The 25,243-nt window shown below is 39.6% G+C and overlaps 1 long non-coding RNA gene across 6 annotated transcripts in view; it reads right to left on the bottom strand.

Moving 5' to 3' along the window:
• Positions 1-24,587, bottom strand: part of LOC132368477 (uncharacterized) — a 46,286-nt gene extending 21,699 nt beyond the window's left edge. For 2 of the 6 annotated variants that reach the window (XR_009504093.1, XR_009504094.1), the window contains exons 1-5: positions 24,286-24,587; positions 20,566-20,643; positions 19,661-19,771; positions 15,947-16,134; positions 9,310-9,413 (exon numbers count right to left, since the gene is read on the bottom strand). This is a non-coding gene — a long non-coding RNA (uncharacterized LOC132368477). Of the gene's footprint in view, positions 1-9,309; positions 9,414-15,946; positions 16,135-19,660; positions 19,772-20,565; positions 20,644-23,023; positions 23,168-23,922; positions 23,970-24,056; positions 24,097-24,285 lie in introns of those variants that run through there. The other 4 variants (XR_009504095.1, XR_009504098.1, XR_009504097.1 and 1 more) reach the window with 4 other exon arrangements.
• Positions 24,588-25,243: the final 656 nt, after the last annotated feature.

Genomic DNA, 25,243 nt, shown 5'->3' with positions numbered 1-25,243 from the left:
GAGGAGCTTCAAGATGGCGGAAGAGTAAGACGCGGAGACCGCCTTCCTCCCCACAGATACATCAGAAATACATCTACACGTGGAACAACTCCTACAGAACACCTACTGAACGCTGGCAGAAGAACTCAGACCTCCAAAAAGGCAAGAAACTCCCCACGTACCTGGGTAGGGCAAAAGAAAAAAGAAAAAACAGAGACAAAAGAATAGGGACGGGGCCTGCACCAGTGGGAGGGAGCCGTGAAGGAGGAAAGGTGTCCACACACTAGGAAGGCCCTCCGCGGGCAGAGACTGTGGGTGGCAGAGGGGGGAAGCTTCAGAGCCACGGAGGAGAGTGCAGCCACAGGGGTGCGGAGGGCAAAGCGGAGAGATTCCCGCACAGAGGCTCGGCGCCGAGCAGCACTCACCAGCCCGAGAGGCTTGTCTGCTCACCCGCCGGGGCGGGCGGGGCTGGGAGCTGAGGCTCGGGCTTTGGTCGGATCACAGGGAGAGGACTGGGGTTGGCGGCGTGAACACAGCCTGAAGGGGCTAGTGCGCCACAGCTAGCCGGGAGGGAGTCCGGGAAAAAGTCTGCAGCTGCCGAAGAGGCAAGAGACTTTTTCTTGCCTCTTTGTATCCTGGTGTGCGAGAAGAGGGGATTAAGAGCGCCACTTAAAGGAGCTCCAGAGACGGGCGCGAGTGGCGGCTATCAGCGCGGACCACAGAGACGGGCATGAGATGCTAAGGCTGCTGCTGCCGCCACCAAAAAGCCTGTGTGCAAGCACAGGTCACTCTCCACACCTCCCCTCCCGGAAGCCTGTGCAGCCCGCCATTGCCAGGGTCCCGTGATCCAGGGACAACTTCCCCGGGAGAACGCACGGCGCGCCTCAGGCTGCTGCAACGTCACGTCGGCCTCTGCCGCCACAGGCTTGCCCCGCATCCGTGCCCCTCCCTCCCGCCGGCCTCAGTGAGCCAGAGCCCCCAGATCAGCTGCTTCTTTAACCCCGTCCTGTGTGAGCGAAGAACAGACGCCCTCAGACGACCTACACGCAGAGGCGGGTCCAAATCCAAAGCTGAACCCCGGGAGCTGTGCGAACAAAGAGAAATGGAAATTTCTCCCAGCAGCCTCAGAGCAGCGGATTAAATCTCCACGATCAACTTCATGTACCTGCATCTGTGGAATACCTGAATAGACAACGAATCATCCCAAATTGAGGAGGTGGACTTCAGGAGCAAAGATATATATATTTTTTTCCCCTTTTTCCCTTTTTGTGAGTGTGTATGTATATGCTTCTGTGTGTGATTTTGTCTGTATAGCTTTGCTTTTACCATTTGTCCTAGGGTTCTGTCTGTCCATTTTTTTTTTAACTTTATAAAATTTTCTCTTAATAATTATTTTTTATTTTAATAACTTTATTTTATTTTATTTTACTTTATTTTATTTCATCTTCTTTCTTTCTTTCTATTTCTTCTCCCTTTTATTCTGAGTCGTGTGGATGAAAGACTCTTGGTGCTCCAGCCAGGCATCAGGGCTGTGCCTCTGAGGTGGGAGAGCCAACTTCAGGACAACGGTCCACAAGAGACCTTCCAGCTCCATGTAATATCAAATGGAGAAAATCTCCCAGAGATCTCCATCTCAGCGCCAAGACCCAGCTTCACTCAACGACCAGCAAGCTACAGTGCTGGACAACCTATGCCAAACAACTAGCAAGACAGGAACACAGCCCCATCCATTAGCAGAGAGGCTGCCTAAAATCATAATAAGGCCACAGACACCCCAAAATACACCACCAGACATGGACCTGCCCACCAGAAAGACAAGATTCAGCCTCATCCTCCAGAACACAGGCACTACTCCTCTCCACCAGGAAGCCTACACAACCCACTGAACCAACCTTAGCCACTGGGGACAGACACCAAAAACAATGGGAACTATGAACCTGCAGACTGCAAAAAGGAGACCCCAAACACAGTAAGTTAAGCAAAATGAGACGACAGAAAAACACACAGCAGATGAAGGAGCAAGGTAAAAACCCACCAGACCTAACAAATGAAGAGGAAATAGGCAGTCTACTAGAAAAAGAATTCAGAATAATGATAGTAATGATGATCCAAAATCTTGGAAATAGAATGGAGAAAATACAAGAAACGTTTAACAAGGACCTAGAATAACTAAAGAGCAAACAGTGATGAACAAAACAATAAATGAAATTAAAAATTCTCTAGAAGGGATCAATAGCAGAATAACTGAGGCAGAAGAACGGATAAGTGACCTGAAAGATAAAATAGTGGAAAAAACTACTGCAGAGCAGAATAAAGACAAAAGAATGAAAAGAACTAAGGACAGGCTCAGAGACCTCTGGGACAACATTAAACGCACCAACATTTGAATTATAGGGGTCCCAGAAGAAGAAGAGAAAAAGAAAGGGGCTGAGAAAATATTTGAAGAGATTATAGTTGAAAACTTCCCTAATATGGGAAAGGAAATAGTTAATCAAGTCCAGGAAGAACAGAGAGTCCCATACAGGATAAATCCAAGGTAGAAACACGCCAAGACACATATTAATCAAACTATCAAAAATTAAATACAAAGAAAAAATATTAAAAGCAGCAAGGGAAAAACAAAAAATAACACACAAGGGAATCCCCATAAGGTTAACACCTGATCTTTCATCAGAAACGCTGCAAGCCAGAAGGGAGTGGCAGGACATATTTAAAGGGATGAAGGAGAAAAACCTACAACCAAGATTACTCTACCCAGCAAGGATCTCATTCAGATTTGACGGAGAAATTAAAACCTTTACAGATGAGCAAAAGCTAAGAGAATTCAGCACCACCAAAACAGCTTTACAACAAATGCTAAAGGAACTTCTCTAGGCAGGAAACACAAGAGAAGGAAAAGACCTACAATAACAAACCCCAAACAATTAAGAAAATGGGAATAGGAACATACATATTGATAATTACCTTAAATGTAAATGGATTAAATGCTCCAACCAAAAGACATAGACTGGCTGAATGGATACAAAAAGAAGACCCATATATATGCTGTCTACAAGAGACCCACTTCAGACCTAGGGACACATACAGACTGAAAGTGAGGGGATGGAAAAAGATATTCCATGCAAATGGAAATCAAAAGAAAGCTGGAGTAGCAATTCTCATATCAGATAAAAGAGACTTTAAAATAAAGAATGTTACAAGAGACAAGGAAGGACAGTACATAATGATCAAGGGATCTATCCAAGAAGAAGATATAACAATTGTAAATATTTATGCACCCAACATAGGAGCACCTCAATACATAAGGCAAATACTAACAGCCATAAAAGGGGAGATCGACAGTAACACAATCATAGCAGGGGACTTTAACACCCCACTTTCACCAATGGACAGATCATCCAAAATGAAAATAAATAAGGAAACACAAGCCTTAAATGATACATTAAACAAGATGGACTTAATTGATACTTATAGGACATTCCATCCAAAGACAACAGAATACACATTCTTCTCAAGTGCTCATGGAACATTCTCCAGGATAGATCATATCTTGGGTCACAAATCAAGCCTTGGTAAATTTAAGAAAATTGAAATCATATCAAGTATCTTTTCCGACCACACGCTATGAGACTAGATATCAATTACAGGAAAAAATCTGTAAAAAATACAAACACATGGAGGTTAAACAATACACTACTTAATAACCAAGAGATCACTGAAGAGATCAAAGAGGAAATCAAAAAATTCCTAGAAACAAATGACAATGAAAACACGATGACCCAAAACCTATGGGATGCATCAAAAGCAGTTCTAAGAGGGAAGTTTATAGCAATACAATCCTACCTTAAGAAACAAGAAACATCTCAAATAAACAACCTAACCTTACACCTAAAGCAATTACAGAAAGAAGAACAAAAAAACCCCAAAGTTCGCAGAAGGAAAGAAATCATAAACATCAGACCAGAAATAAATGAAAAAGAAATGAAGGAAACGATAGCAAAGATCAATAAAACTAAAAGCTGGTTCTTTGAGAAGATAAACAAAATTGATAAACCATTAGCCAGACTCATCAAGAAAAAAAGGGAGAGGACTCAAATCAATAGAATTAGAAATTAAAAAGGAGAAGTAACAACTGACACTGCAGAAATACATAGGATCATGAGAGATTACTACAAGCAACTATATGCCAATAAAATGGGCAACCTGGAAGAAATGGACAAATTCTTAGAAATGCACAACCTTCCGAGACTGAACCAGGAAGAAATAGAAAATATGAACAGACCAATCACAAGCACAGAAATTGAGACTGTGATTAAAAATCTTCCAACAAACAAAAGCCTAGGACCAGATGGCTTCACAGGCAAATTCTATCAAACATTTAGAGAAGAGCTAACACCTATCCTTCTCAAACTCTTCCAAAATATAGCAGAGAGAGGAACACTCCCAAACTCATTCTACGAGGCCACCATCACCCTGATACCAAAACCAGACAAAGATGTCACAAAGAAAGAAAACTACAGGCCAATATCACTGATGAACAGAGATGCAAAAATCCTCAACAAAATACTAGCAAACAGAATCCAGTAGCATATTAAAAGGATCATACACCATGATCAAGTGAGGTTTATCACAGGAATGCAAGGATTCTTCAATACGCACAAATTAATCAATGTGATACACCACATTAACAAATTGAAGAAGACCCATATGATCAACTCAATCGATGCAGAGAAAGCTTTCGACAAAATTCAACACCAATTTATGACAAAAGCCCTGCAGAAAGTAGGCAAAGAGGGAACTTTCCTCAACATAATAAAGGCCATATATGACAAACCCACAGCCAACATCGTCCTCAATGGTGAAAAACTGAAACCATTTCCACTAAGATCAGGAACAAAACAAGGCTGCCCACTCTCACCACGATTATTCAACAAAGTTTTGGAAGTTTTAGCCACAGCAACCAGAGAAGAAAAAGAAATAAAAGGAATCCAAATCAGAAAAGAAGAAGTAAAGCTGTCACTGTTTGCAGATGACATGATACTATACATAGAGAATCCTAAAGATGCTACCAGAAAACTACTAGAGCTAATCAATGAATTTGGTAAAGTAGCAGGATACAAAATTAATGCACAGAAATCTCTGGCATTCCTATACACTAATGATGAAAAATCTGAAAGTGAAATTAAGAAAACACTCCCATTTACCATTGCAACAAAAAGAATAAAATACCTAGGAATAAACCTACCTACGGAGACAAAAGACCTGTATGCAGAAAATTATAAGACACTGATGAAAGAAATTAAAGATGATACAAATAGATGGAGAGCTATACCATGTTCTTGGATTGGAAGAATTAACATTGTGAAAATGACTGTACTACCCAAAGCAATCTACACATTCAATGCAATCCCTATCAAACTACCACTGGCATCTTTCACAGAACTAGAACAAAAAATTTCACAATTTGTATGGAAACACAAAAGACCCCGAATAGCCAAAGCAATCTTGAGAAAGAAAAACAGAGCTGGAGGAATCAGGCGCCCTGACTTCAGACTATACTACAAAGCTACAGTAATCAAGACAGTATGGTACTGGCACAAAAACAGAAATATAGATCAATGGAACAGGATAGAAAGCCCAGAGATAAACCCACGCACATATGGTCACCTTATCTTTGATAAAGGAGGCAAGAATATACAGTGGAGAAAAGATAGCCTCTTCAATAAGTGGCCCTGGGGAAACTGGACAGGTACATGTAAAAGTATGAGATTAGAACACTCCCTAACACCATACACAAAAATAAACTCAAAATGGATTGAAGACCTAAATGTAAGGCCAGACACTGTCAAACTCTTAGAGGAAAACATAGGCAGAACACTCTATGACATAAATCACAGGAGGATCCTTTTTGACCCACCTCCTAGAGAAATGGAAATAAAAACAAAAATAAACAAATGGGACCTAATGAAACTTAAAAGCTTTTGCACAGCAAAGGAAACCATAAACAAGACCAAAAGACAACCCTCAGAATGGGAGAAAATATTTGCAAATGAAGCAACTGACAAAGGATTAATCTCCAAAATTTACAAGCAGCTCATGCAGCTCAATATCAAAATAAACAAACAACCCAATCCAAAAATGGGCAGAAGACCTAAATAGACATTTCTCCAAAGAAGATATACAGATTGCCAACAAACACATGCAAGAATGTTCAACATCATTAATCATTAGAGAAATGCAAATCAAAACTACAATGAGATATCATCTCACACTGGTCAGAATGGCCATCATCAAAATGTCTACAAACAATAAATGCTGGGGAGGGTGTGGAGAAAAGGGAACCCTCTTGCACTGTTGGTGGGAATGTAAGTTGATACAGCCACTATGGAGAACAGTATGGAGGTTCCTTAAAAAACTAAAAATAGAACTACCATACAACCCAGCAATCCCACTACTGGGCATATACCCTGAGAAAACCATAATTCAAAAAGAGTCATGTACCAAAATGTTCATTGTAGCTCTATTTACAATAGCCAGGACATGGAAGCAACCTAAGTGTCCATTGACAGATGAATGGCTAAAGAAGATGTGGCACATATATACAATGGAATATTACTCAGCCATAAAAAGAAACGAAATTGAGGTGGATGGACCTAGAGTCTGTCATACAGAGTGAAGTAAGTCAGAAAGAGAAAAACAAACATTGTATGCTAACACATATATATGGAATCTAAGAAAAAAAAAAAAAAAAAGGTCATGAAGAACCTAGGGGCAAGACGGGAATAAAGACACAGACCTACTAGAGAATGGACTTGAGGATATGGGGAGGGGGAAGGGTAAGCTGTGACAAAGTGAGAGAGTGGCATGGACATATATACACTACCAAACATAAACTAGATAGCTAGTGGGAAGCAGCCGTATAGCACAGGGAGATCAGCTCAGTGCTTTGTGACCACCTAGAGGGGTGGGATAGGGAGGGTGGGAGGGAGGGAGACGCAAGAGGGAAGAGATATGGGAACATATGTATATGTACAACTGATTCACTTTGTTATAAAGCAGAAACTAATACAGCATTGTAAAGGAATTATACTCCAATAAAGATGCTAAAAAAAAAAAAAAGAAAATAACATGTAGTTGGCAAGGATGTGGAGAAATTGGAACCATCATGCATTGCTCATGGGAATATAAAACAATACAGCTATGGAAAACAGTTTGCCGGTTCCTCAAAAAGTGAGACATAGAATTGAGACCCAGCCATTTCACTCCTAGGTATATACCCAAAAGAGCTGAAAACAGGTCTTTGAACAAAAACTTGTATACACACATGTTCATAGCAGCACTATTCACAATCACCAAAAGGTGGAAACAACCTAAGTGTCCATCAATAGATGAATGGATAAGCCAAAGGTGGTCTATCCACATAATGGAATAGTATTTAGCCATGATAAGGAATGAAGTATTGATGCATGCTACAACAGGGATGAACTGTGAAAACATTATGTTACGTGAAAGAAGCCAGTGACAAAAGACCATGTATGATGTGATTCCATTTATATAAAATGTCCAGAAGAGGAAAATCCAAGGAGACAGAAAGTAGATTTGTGGTTGATTAGGGCTGAGGGAAATGGAGGGGTGGATGGAAAGGGATGATAGCTGAAGGGTACAAGATTTCTCTTTGTAGTGATGAAAATATTCTAAATTGACTTGGGTGATGGCTGCACATATCTGTGAATATACTAAAAACCATTGAATTGTAGGCTTGGCTTTAAATGGGTCAATTATATGGTATGTGAATTATACCTCAATAAGGCTGTTTTAAAAAGAGAGAGAGAGAGAAGCTAAAAATTAAAATATTAAAACACACACACGCTGTCCTAGGTGTTTGGACAGACTCTGCCAGATCCATTATGGATAGTCTCAATTAGTGACCATTCCAATGCTGGAGCTGATTTAGGAAAACATAAACAAAATTAAGAGTGTGTCAGGCAGAGAAGGTAAGAATGGAACAACACATCCAAAGCCTGAGGCAGTGAATGGTGCTAGCATGTTCTGAAGCACTGAGATGTTGAGCGGGAGCTGGGACGTGAGGACAGTGGCAGGAGAGCAACACTATGGAGTTGAGAGTAGTTGACCCAGAACATAGCAGTGGCCTGGAAAGCAGGCTTCAGAGTGATTCCATCACTCACTGGGTATGTGTGCAAGCAAATTTGTGATCTTTCTTAAGCATCCATTTCCTGTAAATTGGGAATAAACACCATGCCCCCCTCACAAGATACTGTACTTTGAGGATTTAATGAAGCAAGATAGGTAAAGCATATAGTCAAAGCCTGGCAAACAGTATGCAGTCAATAAGCGTTAGTGCCCTGAGCTTTTGGGAAGCTAAAAGAGTTCAAAATGAGAAATTTCCAGTTATCAACAAAATGTTACAGCTGGTGATAAAGGTTTCAAGCTTTTTGAGTTTTGAGTAATTTATACACATTGCCACTAATTTAACTTCCTCTGATCCATCAAGAAAAATACATGTTTTAAAAAAAAACTCTAGAGAATTATGGTAAATGTCTCCTAGACTAATGGTACTGATCTGGCCTCAGTAGCTCAAGCTTAGCCATAAAAATAACAAGTTCCTATTACGATGATATTCTAATTAAATATCCCAAACTTTATTCCAGGTATACACAATCCAATACTGGCAGAGCTAATTCAAGCAAGAACATTCTAGCCAGTAAATAATAAATTCTCAGGAGCCAAAATTTCCATTTACACCTGTAAATAGAAAATTCAATTTAATGCAAATTGTTAAATAATAAGACCAGTGGGCAATGAACCATACTAAACACATCATATGAAATGGATCAGTCATGCAGCATGGTGACCAGGAAAGAAATCTGTGACATGTTCTGTAGCTAAATGCTATGTGTTTACACATGCAAGCACATGCATGCAGACGCACACAACAAGATGCTACCACAGAGACGCAGCATGCGTGTGAAAGATGGAGAAATTCTGAATGAGTAGCTGGTTACATTCCTCTGTGTTTAAAATCTTTTGCTCACCTTCCATAGGATCATCTAACCATGAAGAATGCTATTTTATACAATGCTTGGCAGAGCAGTTGTTAGGAAGGGGAATCCAGTAAATGGCTTTGCTGAAGCTAAAAATCATTAAGACGGGGATTCAGCCATGTTCTTTATTGAGACCTTCTTGAGAAAGTTCAAAAGTCACCATCCACAAATTTAAAATCAGCAACATACTTACACAAAATACTTACAGAATTCCTCTGATTGAGGCACAGAAGATTAAAATAAGTCAACATAGATCATTTTTTCCTACCTTAATCTGGACAATAGGACATGGCTTAGGCATCAGAGATTTTGGAGATCGTTCAACATGCTAGATGCAGGATGTATCTTATAGCGCATCTGGAGAGCAAGGGACTTGGAAGAGAAAAGTTTGGAAGAAAATAGGTTTGATTTTTAAATATTTTCCAGCTCTTTTTTTAAATAAGCTATCATGCATCTGAGCTTGGAAACAATTTAAAAGAAACAATCAAGTGGATCATCTTTCACCATAGTCACCAAGGTGCTGACACCTGAGCGTAGGCTGTTTTAACAAGAGAGCAAAATCCTTAATGCTAATGTAGCACTTTGCTTTTTGAGTTCCCACAGTCTGAAGAGTATGCAGACCAAAAAGCTTAGCAAATCTTGGGAGCAAATTATTTTTATTTTTTTCATATGTGTTTGTGAATTACCTGTTTGCTTGGTGCTGAGAAATTTCACAGGAAGTGGGACTTTCAGGGCTAAAACCAGAAAATGCCAGGGCGAACCAGGGCAAGATGGTTACCTTATGTGTTTATCAACCAAAGACTAAAACCGACGTATAATCTCTACACACACATCAACACACCTATGTTGAAATAATTTTAAAACAATGGCATTCAAAAATGAAAATGTAAAATATTCAGCTAAACCATTAATCATTTATTCTCCTCAGCACCCTTTAGTTATTTCCACTTCCTTGCCCTCCGATCAAATCTTAAAGGAAGTTTTCAAAGATACTTTCCAATCAGAAGGTCCCACAGTCAACCGAAGAACTTGCCCCAAGCTCATTGGTCTTCAGGCATGTAGAAAGTTTGGGGAAAAAAAAGTTTTTAATGTAAAATCATTTCTACACTGATTCAGAGAACCGATTCAATGTTTTGAATAGTTCAAGTCAAATTTATGCCTGAAATATTGATATAATTAAGGAAATAAAAATATTATCTGGAATATGGCTTTAACCAAACCAAAATAAAACATCAGGTCCTTTTCTTTGTTGTATCATTTGAGCTTAGCATTTTCTTCTTTCTAAGAAATCTGTTAATGAGGCTGATACAGCAAAAGAAAGTGTTTATGTTTGCCCACCTTAATCACTCTCCACTTTCATCTTCACATCTTTAAGATTAAAACGTAGATTAGCAAAAGAACAGTTGTTTCTTTCTAAATGCATTGTAAGTTTGTTTTTTCAGTTGATTTCTTCCAAATTTCCAGTGCTATCTGCTGAAAATATTTTACTCTTGAGTATTTTATGTAATTAATTGAGAAGTAGCGATAATGTAAGACTACTTCATCCAGCGATCCCCCAGCATATGGAGAATACTGCAAATTACTGAGTAAGTCCATTGAGTGAAACATAAAGAAAAAATGAGTTTAAGAGACAGCGGGACATGTTTATGTAGGCAAAAGGGGTTGGAAGATTTGCTGACAACACGGAGAGGTGTGTTGCAATAAACTTGAAGGAGACAGGCCATTGGGCCAACCAGCCCTTTTCTATCCAGGAATTCCTTATGTTCTCGTTAGTGTCTCACATCCGGACAGCTGTGTTATTAAAATTTGGCCCTAAACTTGAGTCAATGAAAGAGTTTCATGTCTTGATTTCATTCTTCCTTTACATATTAAATACACAAACACACACACACACACACACACACACACACACACACAAATTTCAACTTTGGTTCAAGGAAGCATTTCATTTCATGTCCAGACATCAGATTTTTGTGACTCATGGCCAACAACAGGGAATGGCTTTGTGAACAAGCTTGTTCTGATCATGTCCACCTCTGTCTGATAAGAGTACATGTTCATGGCACCTCACTTTCATTAATACAACATTCTAAACAGTCCTCTGAATGGCCACCTTTAGTACTGAGTTAGGTTCAAGCTTCTATAACTGAGTTTCTTGGGAAGAAAAAATGTTTTAAGGGTTAGAGAAAAAGGGCAGTTCTCTTCATTCCTTTATCTTTCCTCATCTTTTAAAATATGTGGTTAGGAAAGATTTTGTACAGGATTGGTTAGAAGCCAAGAGTTTCACTGACCCTTTTCGTCGTTGCCATTTCACATTTCTTGCCTCAGGAACTGGTGGAGTTTTAGAACAAATTTTAATTTATAGGATGCAAGCATAACCTGCATCTGAATATAAATACCAAACACATGCATTAGCGCTTTACAGTTAACAAGCACTTGGATCCCCACTGTCTTGTTCACTCTAATTCATGATCCTATTAGCTTGGTGCTATTATCTGATATTTATCGATGTAGAAACTAAGGCCCAAAGAAGTTAAGTGACTTGGCCAAAATCACTTGCCCAAGTGGTAAGTAGCTGACTTAAAACAGAGGTTAAAGAAAGAACTTAAATTCAAACAGAAAATAAAGCTCCATTTTTAATGTAATTTTTTTAAAAATAAAGTTGAGCAAAAACATAAACAAATGATGAGCTTATGTCTACTTGGGTCCATTTCTAAAGACCTATTCCATTACATGGTAACAGCAAATGTATGTGTGCTACTTAGTTATCTTAAGTAAAGAGTAAAGACGCTTAAGGAAACAAATTCATATATTAACTAAAGACTTCTTTATAGTTTTGTTATCTTTTTTTCTGTTTTAGGTTAAAAAATGTACAACCACGAAAATCAATACATAAATCAAAATATTAATGTTATTTGTTTATACTTGTTTTAACTTCAAGCATCATACTTTTCAAAGCAAAACTCCAAAGCCTTACCTATATTCTAGTGAACTGACAATTACTGAAAATAATATTCTCCTAATGAAAGCCAAATCCACATTCAAAAGCTATTAACTGTTGTTGCAAACAGAAGCCTTAGTCAACATTTGAGCATAACAGATATAGTACTGGAATATAAACAAATAGATGACGAAGAGAGGGGCAGTGGGGGCAGGAAGAGAGTGTTGAGGAAAGAGAGAGGGAGACTGCTGCACAGAGCCTGACCCCTAGGGAGGATCCAGGAACCCGAAAGCCCCCTAAGGAGCAGCCTCCAAATGCCCAGTTCCTTCTGATGTGGTCCCTGTATTTGGTTCTCTCCTGAAACAAGTGCCCTGGTCTGATCGCCAGTTTGAGGCCACTCCCCTGATAACCTGTCTAACCCTTGCTATAATGTCCTCCTGTCAGGGGCCAGAGCTGGTCCATGAGACCCAACATCGGTCTGATTGGGGTCCAATTACAACCGAAGCAGAACCCCCAGAAAGGAAGAGACACTGCCTCATACTTGGCAAGAAGAGTACCACCCCACCAGAATTAACCCCGGATGCTGAGGTCATTCTCCTGAGAGCTTTGGGCACCAAAGCGCTCTAGCTATTGTCATTGGAACGTCGGTCTCCTTCCCTGAAGCTCTGACACTAGGCTTTCTCCCCTCTTCCTCCCAGCCTGCTCCAAGGTCCCAAGATACCTTTAGCCCAGCCTGGAAGAGTTAAAACACGTCACAGGTGATTTAAACTAATTTCAGTGGTAGCTGATGGATTTTAAAGACCTGACCTTTTGTGCATTAGGAAGATCTACTCTCGCCTTCACTTTATTTTGTAGCCATCGTTTGGCTAGATGGGTCTGACTTCTATGCTCCCAGTGGCATTCATCACACACAGTCTGTCCTCCCCGCCAGCCTGCGAGGATTAGGTCTGTCTTTTTTTTCTTCATTATTATTATTATTACTATTATTATTATTATTTTTTTTTTTGGCCATGCTGTGTGGCATGTGGGATCTTAGTTCCCCGGCCAGGGATGGAACCCATTACCCCCTGCATCGGGAGTGCAGAGTCTTAACCACTGGACCACCAAGGAAGTCCCGGATTAGGTCTGTCTTGATCACTGTTGTACCCTTATTCCTAGCACGGTGCCCAGCACATAGTAGAAATTAATAAGCATTTGCAATGAACACATATATGATACATGTATGCAACTGTCAAGCAATCCATTAGCTTAGGAAATGACGTGATTCATCACATATTTGAATTTATTAATTGGCTAATAATACTGATGCATTAGACAGAACATTTACATTATTTCATACTTATATTGTAAAGCACAAATATATCAAATAATATGTTTTTATCTACCATTTTAACTTCTGAGAAATTTTTTTCCCTTCAAAAGAATATCCGCTAAATTTGCTTTATAAAATCCTGAGTGAAGAGAAGTGAAAGACAGCCTCTCACTGGAAGCAGCCCTTCATTCAACAACAGAACTCTAAGAAATATACATTTTCTTAGAACTCACATTTATCAGAAAAAAATTCCGGAAAATTGCAGGTAACATATATTCAGATAGTTTCATTATGTTTACTTAAAACTAAGAAGTTTATGACTTTAAGGCAAAGGGAACAAATTATTTTTTAAATGTTCAGTCTCTATATGATCCCTGCTGCCCCTACTCTCCTATCTCAAATAAGCCAAATTAATTTTCCAATTTCACTTCCAAACTACTCTCCTGAATGACTGTGTTTATGATTTGGTGTCTTTGTGTGCTAAAGTAACGGACCAGTTATGGAAAAGAAGAGAAAAAAATTCCTTCCAGTGTTCTCTTAAGACCATGGCTTCCTTTCTAATACATATATATATATGTATGTATCAGGACCAAACAGAGTCACAGGACACTGGGTTCAATTTTTACTTTGACAGTAGTGCCATGTGACTCTGAGCCAGTCCTTTCAACACCGTATTTCCTCATCTGTCACATAAGAATAAGATTTGCCCTTTACCAGTTTCCAAAGATGTTTCCATATCTGAAACATTCTTGGGACTCCCAAAATAGGTTTGATTATTTTGTCTTACTCCATCAAAATCTTAATTTCCTGCTTTTCCAAATTAGGGATAAAAATATTTGCCAACCTTGAAAGTTTATTATAAGAATCAAGTAAAATAATGCATATGTAAAAGCTTTGAAATTTGAAAATGTTTACATGTGAAAGGTCTTGTTATTTTAATACTTTTGCAAATGCATGTTTAAACTAATGCAAGTTATTCAAAAATGCAGTGAGAAATTTCCATCTTTTGGGTCTCCTCTTAACATGAAGCATGGAAGGTCTTCTGGTGGCTAAACGCATTATCAATAAAACATGCATGTGAAAACAAAAAAACAAAAAAAAAGCATGTGCTTGGAGTTCTTCGTCCAGTAATAAAAATTAGTTTGTACCATGACATTCATATTCAGTTTAAAAAGTATTCTTAAGTGTTCACTATCTGCCAGATACTTACTAAGAGTTGGGAACACTTAGCTAAGGCTGCTATAACAAAATACCATAGACTGGGTGACTTAAACAATAGACACTTATTTCTCACGGGTTTGAAAGCTGGGAAGTCTAAGATCAAGGTGCCAGCAGATTCAGTTCCTAGTGAGAATTGGCTTCCTGGCTCGTGGACAGCCACCTTCTTGCTGTGTGCTCACATAACCTTTCTTCAGTTGCATGCCCAAGGAGAGAGCATGATCTCTGTGTTCCTCTTCTTACAAGACCACTAATCCCATCATGGGTACCCCACCCTCATGACCTCATCTAAACCTAATTTCCTCCCAAAGGCCCCACCTCCAATTACCATCACATTGGGGGTTAGGGCTTTAATAAATTAAATTTGGGGGACACAACATTCAGCCCATCATAGGGTATAAAGTCAAAGATGACAGTGTCCCTGACCTCAGGGAGGCCTTATTCCAGTTGAAAGAAGACATAAAGGAAGGACCTCAGTGCAGAGTGTTAAATGCTATGAGGACACAGAAGGGCCAGGAGGAGATGACATGTGTGCTGAGTTAAAGGATGAACAGAGAAGTCAGCCAAATAAAGGGAGCAGGAAGGAGTATTCCTGGTAGAGTAAACGGTATAGGTAAAGGCCCTAACATTGGAAACAGCATGGTTTGTTCAGGGGAAAATGCAAACAATATTATAAAAGTGTAATGTGCCATTTGAAGAGTGGTGGGAGAAGAGGATGAAGAAAAGAAAACATTCCATCCAAGAGGACCGCATGTGCTTTTCTAAAGAACTTGTGGTTTATCGCATTGGCACTGTGCTTCTCACACTAGGGTACTCAAACCCTGGGGACAGGCAAGATTAACATGGCCCAGCTTCTTGGATCCTCAATTTTACCCAAAACTATGGGAAAGAAACAAACTTGAAGCTGAAGTAGTATTATTTCAAAACACTCTTTGTAAATATTAAAACACCCATCCTTAGGGTTACATCCTTAGGGTTACCTGAGTTGGAGATGCACAGCTGGTATGTAATGGGGAATCGCTGATGGCTTTTATGCTCAGCAGTGACACAGTCAGATTTATGTTCTAGATCAATCACTCACTCTGGTGATGGTATGAAGAATAGATATGAGGGAAGAAAGACTACAAATGGGAAGTCCGTTAGGAGCTGGGCATTTCCTCTTTCAGGAAAGAGATGCTGAGTAGCTGAAACAGGGTAGGGATGTAAGTGGGGAGGATTTGAGCACATTTGAGGAACTTGTGGAAGTAAGGTCGTTAGCACTTAGTGATTCACTATGGAAGTTAAGAGAAAGACAGGAGTCAAAGGTCAACCCAGGGTTTGGGCTCAGGAGACTGGATGGACATTGATGCCCTTTAGCAAGCTGGCGAACATGGGAGAAAGTGAAGTTAGGAGAAGATTACAGCTTCAGTTTTGAACATGTACAGTTCTACATACCCACGGATCTCCTGGTGAAGATGCGCAGAATTCACGTCGATAGTCTTCTCTGATTCTCCTCGTGAAGGCGGTCAAAATTAGTGGGACATTTTGCTTTGTCTCCTTCACAACTTTCAGTGGCCGTCTCTAGAGTTCATACATGACCTCGTCTCAGCTCGTAAACTGTTTTCTTTGACGCCTCTCGACCCCTACGACAGAGTAGTAACTGCCTGGGCATTTTCTTAGAGAAGCATCAATCAACCCACCAGTTCTGTGCAGTTCCCCAGTTTTTTGATCTTTTCAGTGGAACAGCATGTGTGACTGACATGATGACTGCGGGTAAATAAGTAAACTAGAAGAAAATCCATTATCATATCACCCACCAATCCTTTAGCTCCTAAGTCCCTATTTCTGAACTTTAGTTCATCTCCAACAACTTCTTCATCTTTTCCAATCTAGTTCCTGGCCTCCCAATTGTAATAAAATAGATACTGATCTCAGGTGGGGAATAAGCATCGGAAACAGATGAACTCATAAGACACAAATCTTATGTCCCTATCCCCCTGTTTTCATGCAAATGTCCCCAGTAATTAAATCAGGAAAAGAAAATGTAGCAAAAACATATCAGCCAAATGGTTTCAAAATTTCAGAAGAAGCTGTAAATATGGTCCTTTTTAGAAGATCAGGTTCTCACTAGAGTATGAGAAAGGGTAACAGTTGTTCTGATGAAGCAGTTTTTAAATTCTTGTCAGTGATTTGAAGAGAGATAACTGATGTATGTTGAAGAAGCTGGCAAAATTTTTAAATAGTTCGGACGCTACAGGGAGCATTTTTTTTTTAAAGCAATGTACTCAGAAGTGTTGGCAAGATTTTATTTGAACGTAGCAGTGCTTATGTGAGGAAGTTATTTTGAATTACCCTAGTATAAATATGTATGATTTTATTTGTATTGAAAATTTCCTTTGCAAGTGAGTGACTGAGGGACTGTTATATCTCTATTGCTTGGTAAATGATTTAGGTATTTCATTTTGGAAGTAAAATATTATACTCAGAATTCAAAAATAATATCAAAATCCTGTTTGTGACCACAGTGATTTTTGCACCTACATTAATGCCTTTTAACTCTTATTTGCCATGAAGAACAAACGGCATCTGTTGTTTTAAGTCTGGCTTTTTTACATGGCATTCATGCATGCATGCATTCATTCATCCAAAAGACATTATTCAGTGCCTCTCATGTTCCAAGCTCTATGCTAGGCAGTGGGCAGACAGTAATAGTATTGAACTGTCCTTCCTCATAACGAATTTCAGGTAAACATTCTGTTTCCTCCAGGTAATTTTCTGCAGCACAGTGGAAATCTCAAATCCTAGGGTCATATCTTATTATTTAAAAGCTAAGCCTTGTGAAGGTTACGAACAAGGCTATCTTTAAAAGGTAGTTTTTCCTCTGAATAGAAAGCATGGAAAGAAAAGATAAGAAGAGGTAAGGGCCCTGAGTGAGAAATAGGACTTGAAGCAGAGGGAAGAAGAGAGAGGGGAAGGCGAAAGTATTATAATCAGGACTTAATACTTTTTGCCTCAGTATCTTTGGGCAACCAGTTACTGGTCTACGTGAAACTGAAGTTGCTGGCAGGAAAAACACCCAGCCCACTGGCTGATGGAGCCTGTCTATTTGAAGAAGGAGATGGAATTCCCTGGCGGTCCGGTGGTTAGGACTCAGCGCTTTTACTGCCGAGGGCCCAGGTTCAATACCTGGTCGAGGAACTAAGATCCCACAAGCCACGAGGCATGGCCCAAAACAACGGAAAAACAAAACAAAATTCCCCATCGTCTCTGTTTTCTTTATTTACCTATTGTGTGGTATTACAGGGTGAGGGGATCATTTATCTTAAATTACAACTACACACCTGCCTTCTTAAGCAAACCATACTTTTATTAATCTACTCCATTTTTTCTTTATGATTTCTTTCCTTTTTCAGAGAAAACCTCTTATTAAATTTTAATATATTTACTTAAAAATAAACCATGAAAAGACTCATCAGAGCCATTTAAAGAGAAAGACAAATATATACACACAGTTCTGCATTTGCTCCTTCATTTTTTTTTCAGAACATGTGTAAAATTGACACACAAGAAAGGGAATAAAACAGTTTGTGTTAATAATGTAATCTGGTACATAACTTGATGAAAAGGAGGTTGTGCCAGTCTAAGTGTTCTATGGTCCCTGCCTGCTAGGCTCATCTATCCTCACATTCTTTTCAGTCGGGCAGCTTGACTTTCAGGATCTTAGTTCCCCGACCAGGGATTGAACCCACACCCTCTACAGTGAAAGCACCACTGGACCGCCAGGGAATTCCCACTATCCTCATTCTTATCTCAGGCCTTTACAAGTGCGAAACAGGAGATCAGTTTACAGCCCTTTAAAGCTTCTTAATGAATGGCAGACTCCACACACAACAACAAATATTTCCTATATAATAGGCACTAGTCCAGGGGACTGGGAAAGAGACATTGGTGAGAGGTCACCTTCCTTCGTCAAATAAATTACTATTTAGAGATCCTAAATGAAGCAATGGTTTAAAAATTTCCAAATGATGTTACTTTGCTTTAATATCATAAAAAGCATTACTTTGCCCCCAATTCAAAGTCCAATGTGATTTCAAATGACCTTCGCAAGCATATTTCACCTAGCCTTGAACTCCACAACTACACAAGAATCCTCACCAATGGAAGCAAAACCTCAATAGAGATCATCTCTACAGAACTACTACAGCAAATTATTGTAAATAAGCTTTCAATATCCCAGATAAATGCTAAATGATGGTAGGTAATACTATAGCTCAGGATCATGCTGATTTCTCTAAAACGAAATTCCAAATACACAGTAGATAGATAAACTAAACTTTAGAAGAACAAGGTTTTAGTTTTCCATTCCTGTTTTAAAAGGCCACGTATTGTCTGTGAACTTTCAGCTTTGTTCTGTCTCTCTTGTCTAGAAGGGTGCTAGCCATGAGCCAAGAACAATAGGTAAGCCAGCCTCCCTCAACCCAGAAAAATTACCCCGTTGCACAGGAGCCATACCTATGGTTCCACAGTGGCCAAGGAAAAACTTAATAGGAATCGATTTTTTTTTTTTTTGCGTGTAGCAAAGTTACTTCCAGAGAGAGAAAAAGAAGCCTGGTTTGCACTGTAGCAGAACCATTGGAACAATGTGCTCCCTGTGTCCACAAGCCAGTCCTCCCCTGACACCCTCCTTTCTAGGGCATAGGGTAGAAAAGTCACATACACAGTAGATCATGCCAGGGCCTGCTGACACAACCCTACTCCTGAATTTGCAGGCGGCAGAGTGTAGCAATGTCTTTAGTATACACATATTCTTACCTTTTTTTTTTCAAGCAGATGTTTCAGCACTCAACCTGGGGGAGTGGTGGGGAGAAGATACTGCAGGCAAACTTTCTCAGTGCTATTCCTTCCCTTCTACCCCCTTCTCAGTTCCTTCAAACTTCGTAAGTTTGAGTTAAGAGTAGGTATAGAGCTTTGGACAGTATTAAGGGCCTCTTCTTTTTACCTTGAATGAGTGATCTTTGACACTTCTTGGCTACACCAAACTGGCTGCCAGAGTGCTTCCTCTTATGCCAGGTCATATAAGGAGAATTAGGTGGGAAAATATTTTTTCTTACAATTGTAAACAGAAGTGTGAAATACATAATGAAATTGTAAAGTAAATTTATTTACCTCAGAGGTTAGAATCGTGATGCTTATAATCATGAGCACTCCACCTTTTCTGCTACAAGTTAAGAAATTCCATGTTACTTCTCCAACTTTGTTCTCAGTAAGCATTGATTTCTGTAAAATGCAAGAACCAGTTAAACAATTCCTAATAAAATCATAAAGTAATTAAAATAATTAAATAAATGGCACTAAAATAATTAAAAATGATGAAATAAGTATCATCTAAGATACATGCTACATTCACTCTGGTTTTCTGTAATTTAACTTCATGTATTTTCCAGGTAATTCACGAGAAGGAATTCCTATTTATTGATATGCCTACCCTGTAGCAGACATTTTACATATATTGTCATATTTTTTCACCACAGCCAGCTTAAATTTAAGTCCTCTTTTGCTCATTTTAAAAATGAAGTTCTCAGGGGCTTCATATCTTGTCCTCAATACACAATTAGCACTCACAAAGCAGGGAGTCAAATCCAGTTCATCTAATTTCAAAGCCTATATCTTTGTCACTATAATATGCTGTAATTGAGGAGAATGTAAAGAATCTGGTGTCAAGCACATTGAGGTCCAGTTCCCAGTCAACAAGCAATTTAAAAATTATACAAGAAAAAAAACAATTTCCAGATATGCCTGTATCATGATCTCTCCTTCATCACTAACTTGTCCTGTGCTTAGGCCCAGTACTGGGGCCAATGTGAGCGAGCAGGAACTTGCCCATGGGAGTGTCCCTAAGTCAAGGGTCCTGGTGAGAAGACTGAACTAGGAAAGACACTTTATCTGGGAAGCCAGAGGCTACAAAGCCAGAGAAACCATTCTACCTGAGCCAATGCTGTAACTGGAAAAATGAGCCTAAGTGCTAGATCCAAAAGGCAAAATAAGCCACACGTGGAAAAACAAGTACTAACCAAGTCATCCAGGAGGTCTGGAAGTGGGTCACAATGCAGTGTGCAGAGTGGGTGGGCACAAGTGGTTCAGAAAGATGTCTGCGAAAGGTGAGAAGACATTGGATGTCACCTGTATGTGGCGTCTGCCGGGAGGATGGATCTGGCAGATTCAAAGGCCCGTGAAGTACCAGACACTTGAATTCTGGAGAAAGTCATTGATTCTCTCTAGGTCACATCTACACTGCCAGGCCTAGAAAAGCAGGTTTTTTTCTTAGCTATTATTATTTCATAGTTGTGATTATCATGAAGAGAATAATTTTTGAGAGTAAGGTTTTTATATTTAAGTACCTGAAACATGACTGCAAAAAAAAAAAAAATCACTTTTAGAACGGTGCAAAATTAGAACTGAGTAACATCCAAGATTTATAATTTGACCTTTTAACAGAATAAGGACTGTTAAAGAAGACCACAAAGCAGCATGAAGTTATTTCCAGGTCACTAAACAATCTATAGGTGCAAACAGTTTTTGGTCCCATTGCCCTTTACAAAGGAAAAAAAGAAAAAGGTACAGGTCACTCTGAGCCCCTAGGCTGATGTCCAAATGGCCCTTTTGGTAGTTTCAACGTGAAAGAAGCATGGAATGGATCCTTTGAGAAAGGAAACAATTAAGGGACCCTTTAAGTGTTTTGAGGAGTCTTAAGGAAAACAACAAGAAAAAGAAGTCAGTATTGGGACTAAATATCGCAATAGTTTTTTCCCATAAGCATTTGCATTGACTTTTCCGCTTTTGCATCAAAAAGAAAATCTGGCCTTCTGGATGTTTAAGAGACTAAGGAATTTCATTTTCCATTAGTAAACTGATTTTCTCCCCCACTATAGGTACTTAGAATTAGTGCAAACCCCAGGATAACTACAATTCCAAAAGGAAATGCTCACTCAGCTCATTATGAATGGTCTTACAACAAATACTGTTCTGACAGCCAAATTCCTGGTCTCCAAATTTGTTAAGTTTGCCCTTTTTTTTTTCTCACAAGTCTTACTCAAGACCGCTTCTGAGCTTCTGCACATTTAACCCTTACAGTCAAAGACAATATGTTACTAAAGAACATGAGAAACTTCAAGTTCATACATTTGGACTAAAAGAAATCTGATATTTATAACCAAATTATGACCATATTGAATACGACAAATTAACTCCTTAACTAACAGAATAAAAAAACACTATTTTCATGTCTGTGGCTACGAATTCTTTGAAGAGGTCTAAAGAACTGTAAACCAGCCAAAAATCCTATGATGCTTTCTGTTTTATTTCTTCACTTTAATAACATAGCACTCACTTCTCAATAGAAAAATGACGAATGATACTAAAAGGTAAATAGCTGTTTTTAACTAGTCAAAATTAATTAAATTGTCCTCAATTGATCCGTATATTCCATGTTATTTTTTCAACCTTTCATTACAATAATAAAGCTACACTATAGTGAAGTTTCAGGCACTACTTTATTTAGTTCTCAAGAAAACTCGAAAGAATGGGCACTATTAGTGTACCCACAACATAGCTAAGGAAACAAATTTAGAGTAGATTGTCGGTAATCACACAGGTAGCAACCTGCAGGGTTAGTATTCAAAATAGATTCTTTGGACGTCAACTGACACAGGGGTATAAAAATATCAGGGATAGGCTTGCTTGATCATTTTAAAATAACTTTAAATCAGCCCATATATTAATAAGTAAAAGTAAAAAATTATCTTAAATTCAGGTATGAATTATTTGTCAATTACCTCAATTTTCACTTTTTGACATGTGTAAATAGACATAACCAAAAAGTTCAATGATCAAATTCCAATAAGAAAAAATGGTGCATAATTAGTGCACATCTCTGCATTTGGGGAGGAGAGTGACTTGATTTTACATAGGGTATTGTTTTTCCTCATTAATTGTAGTTCTGTCACATATTTGCATATGACTGCTACATAAACGATTCACAATTGTTAAGAAGTTTTATGGATATCTGGAAAGAATACTACTACTCAATAAATAAACTTTTCCAAGTGTCAGAGAGAAATTTTACATTAAAATGTTACTTTGTTTCTTCGTCCTGAGAGAATGAATTAAAAAAAAAAACCACAGTTAAAATCAAGCATTAGATATGCAAATATGTGTTCAGATCAGAGATACCAAAATTATTCAAATGATTAATTATTCATCATAAAATGTCAATTAATAATTATGAAGCATAAAAATCATCTTTCTAATGCATCTTTATTTTTCTTGGCCTAAAAAGGGCTTAATATACATGTTCAATTGACTTCTAACAAGTTTTAAAAATCCAACAAAGTAAACAAATTGCAAACAAGTGCAAACTCTGAATTTTAATAGGAGAACAACATGCTCAAAATGAATGAAAGACAGAAAAAAAAAAAGGAAAACTAAAACCATAGCCACATTCATGACATATGCAGCTCCGTGTTCACTCACCTGCTAGGCAACAGGGCAACCTGGCGAAGAAAACAACCCAGCAACTCAAGCTGTGAATTTGCTTAGCATGTACAGAACACAGGGCATGATGTTTCTCTCTGAATTGATTCGTGTGGGGCAGGGGTGCTTTAGGAATTTTTTACACTTTCCAAATAGTCATTAAAAGAAAAAGCACAGTTTAAGTTTCTTTAAATTACCTATGGTAATTTCTAAAGTCTGTTAAGCCCTGCTAAAATATCACCATAAATGAGAAAATTTTTCACATTGCTTTAATTCTATAGAATTTCCCTAGAACAAGTATTATTCATTTTTCTTCCAGGAAGATTATATCTTTTAAGAAAAAAGGAAGTCAATTTGAGCCGATATGATAATTCAGAATAGGGAGCCACTATGATCACTGAGATATAGATTTATATTTATTTTATTACTATTATTATTATTATTTTACTTTTCACTGACACCTGGCGAACTTGTTCTCTGATGACCCAAGGGAGTTACTTTAGTCAGGGTGTCCCTGACCTCCTGCTGGTAGATTAATTACATATGAAACATTGTGTTTTCAAAACGAAATGATAAATCTGGACACATAAAGGAGGCAGAAAAGAATCAGAGCAAGAGAGAAGAGGAGATGTTAGGAAACAAAATAAGGGCTTGCAAAAGGGAGATATCAGATAGAAAGAAAGGATAATGTAGGAAAGGCAACTGGGAAAGAATTTCAAGAAAATAAGGATAAAGGTCAGGGAGGGCTGAAAGGAGGGCAAGAGGGAGGAAAGGAGGGAAGGAAGGATTTGGGGTTTTCAATTCCCTGGCGAGACTGCTGGCGTCCGCGCCCTTAACGCCACAGCCTTCCAAGTTGAGGCGAAAGCCACCTCCTCGGGCCTGCGTCGCATCCAACTTACTCCAAGTTTTCTGGTGACTCCTACAGGGCCCCTTTCCGTCCCCCCCCATCCCACCCCTTAGTGAGATTGACAGTCGCGTGGAGGAGGCTTTTCCAGGCACAGCCTTTCTCATGGTAATCAGCCCCCAGCATCACCTCGCGGCCGCGGCCGCTCCCGCTCCGTGCGCAGCTCGCGGACCCCGGGGACCGGAAACAAGGCGGCGGGCGGGGAGCCGGCGAGCGAGCCAGGTCAGCTGACCCGGCCGCGGGGCGGGGGTCGCGGGGTTCCCGGGCGGGTATAGGTCTGGGGGAGGGGGGCGGTGGGCGGGGGCCGAACCCCTCCCCCCCACAACGTGTTCCTCCGCCTGTGCTGCGGGGGCCTTACCCTGAGATCAAATGAAGGGACCGAAGCTGGGGGCGTGGGGGACAGAGCGCGCCGAGAACTGGGGGCGACAAGCAGACCTGTTTTGCATCAATAAATTAAGACGCTCATTTGAGTCCTGAAGTTTGCTGGTTCCTGTCAGTGGAGACGTTGCCAAAAAGCACTGAAGCCGAGATTCAGCCTTAACTTCAAAAAATAAAATAAAAATAAAATAAAATGAACTCTCAGCTGGCTGCCCTGCTGGGGCCAGGTGACGTGCGAGATTCCACAGCCCGCGGGCCTCGCAGCAGGGATATTAGAGACGGTCTGAGATTCTCTGGTCCTGTTTTGATTTTGTTTGAAAGGGCTTCTCAGAGAGATGCTCCTGATTTTTTTTTTTTTTTTAATAGACTTTCCCCTCCTATCCTAGGCTCAACTCCGAATGGATTGGATTGCGAGTTTGCACGTGAGAAAACCGTTTGGCTTGACTTGGACCCCTGCCGCCCCCCACCCCGTCCACACCCCCACCCCAGTGCAGGGGTCCCCCTTATCACCCTTTGCTTGCAACTCTAGAAGAAGTTTCCCACCTTCTGTGTAACAACACAGGGTCGAAATAATTCCTCTAGATGAAAGATCAATTCCGTTTCAAAAAGAGAATAGGTTCCTTTTTTTTATTTTCTCCACATGGTACAGAATAAACAGAATTTGCTTTAAAAAAAAAAAATTAGCTGTGGCCAAATTCGAATTCCTTCTACAGGCTGTGTGTTCAGGGCAGAAACATTGTATCTCTTCTGGCATCTGGGCCAGCAAGCGGAGCTGGGGGCAGGGGAGAAAGGGGGAGCGGCTGTGAAAGTTAAGGAAATTGACAGACTGAGAGGTGAATGGGGGGACAGGCACCAGGTCCTGGCTGGAGGGAACTGGAAAACAAAAGTGCATCTTCATACGCTGCCTGGGTGGAGGGAATACTGAGGGAGGCAGTTTG

Source organism: Balaenoptera ricei, chromosome 7, assembly GCF_028023285.1.
Source record: "Balaenoptera ricei isolate mBalRic1 chromosome 7, mBalRic1.hap2, whole genome shotgun sequence".
Taxonomy (NCBI): domain Eukaryota; kingdom Metazoa; phylum Chordata; class Mammalia; order Artiodactyla; family Balaenopteridae; genus Balaenoptera; species Balaenoptera ricei.
This window is presented reverse-complemented; position numbering and strand designations above follow the sequence as displayed.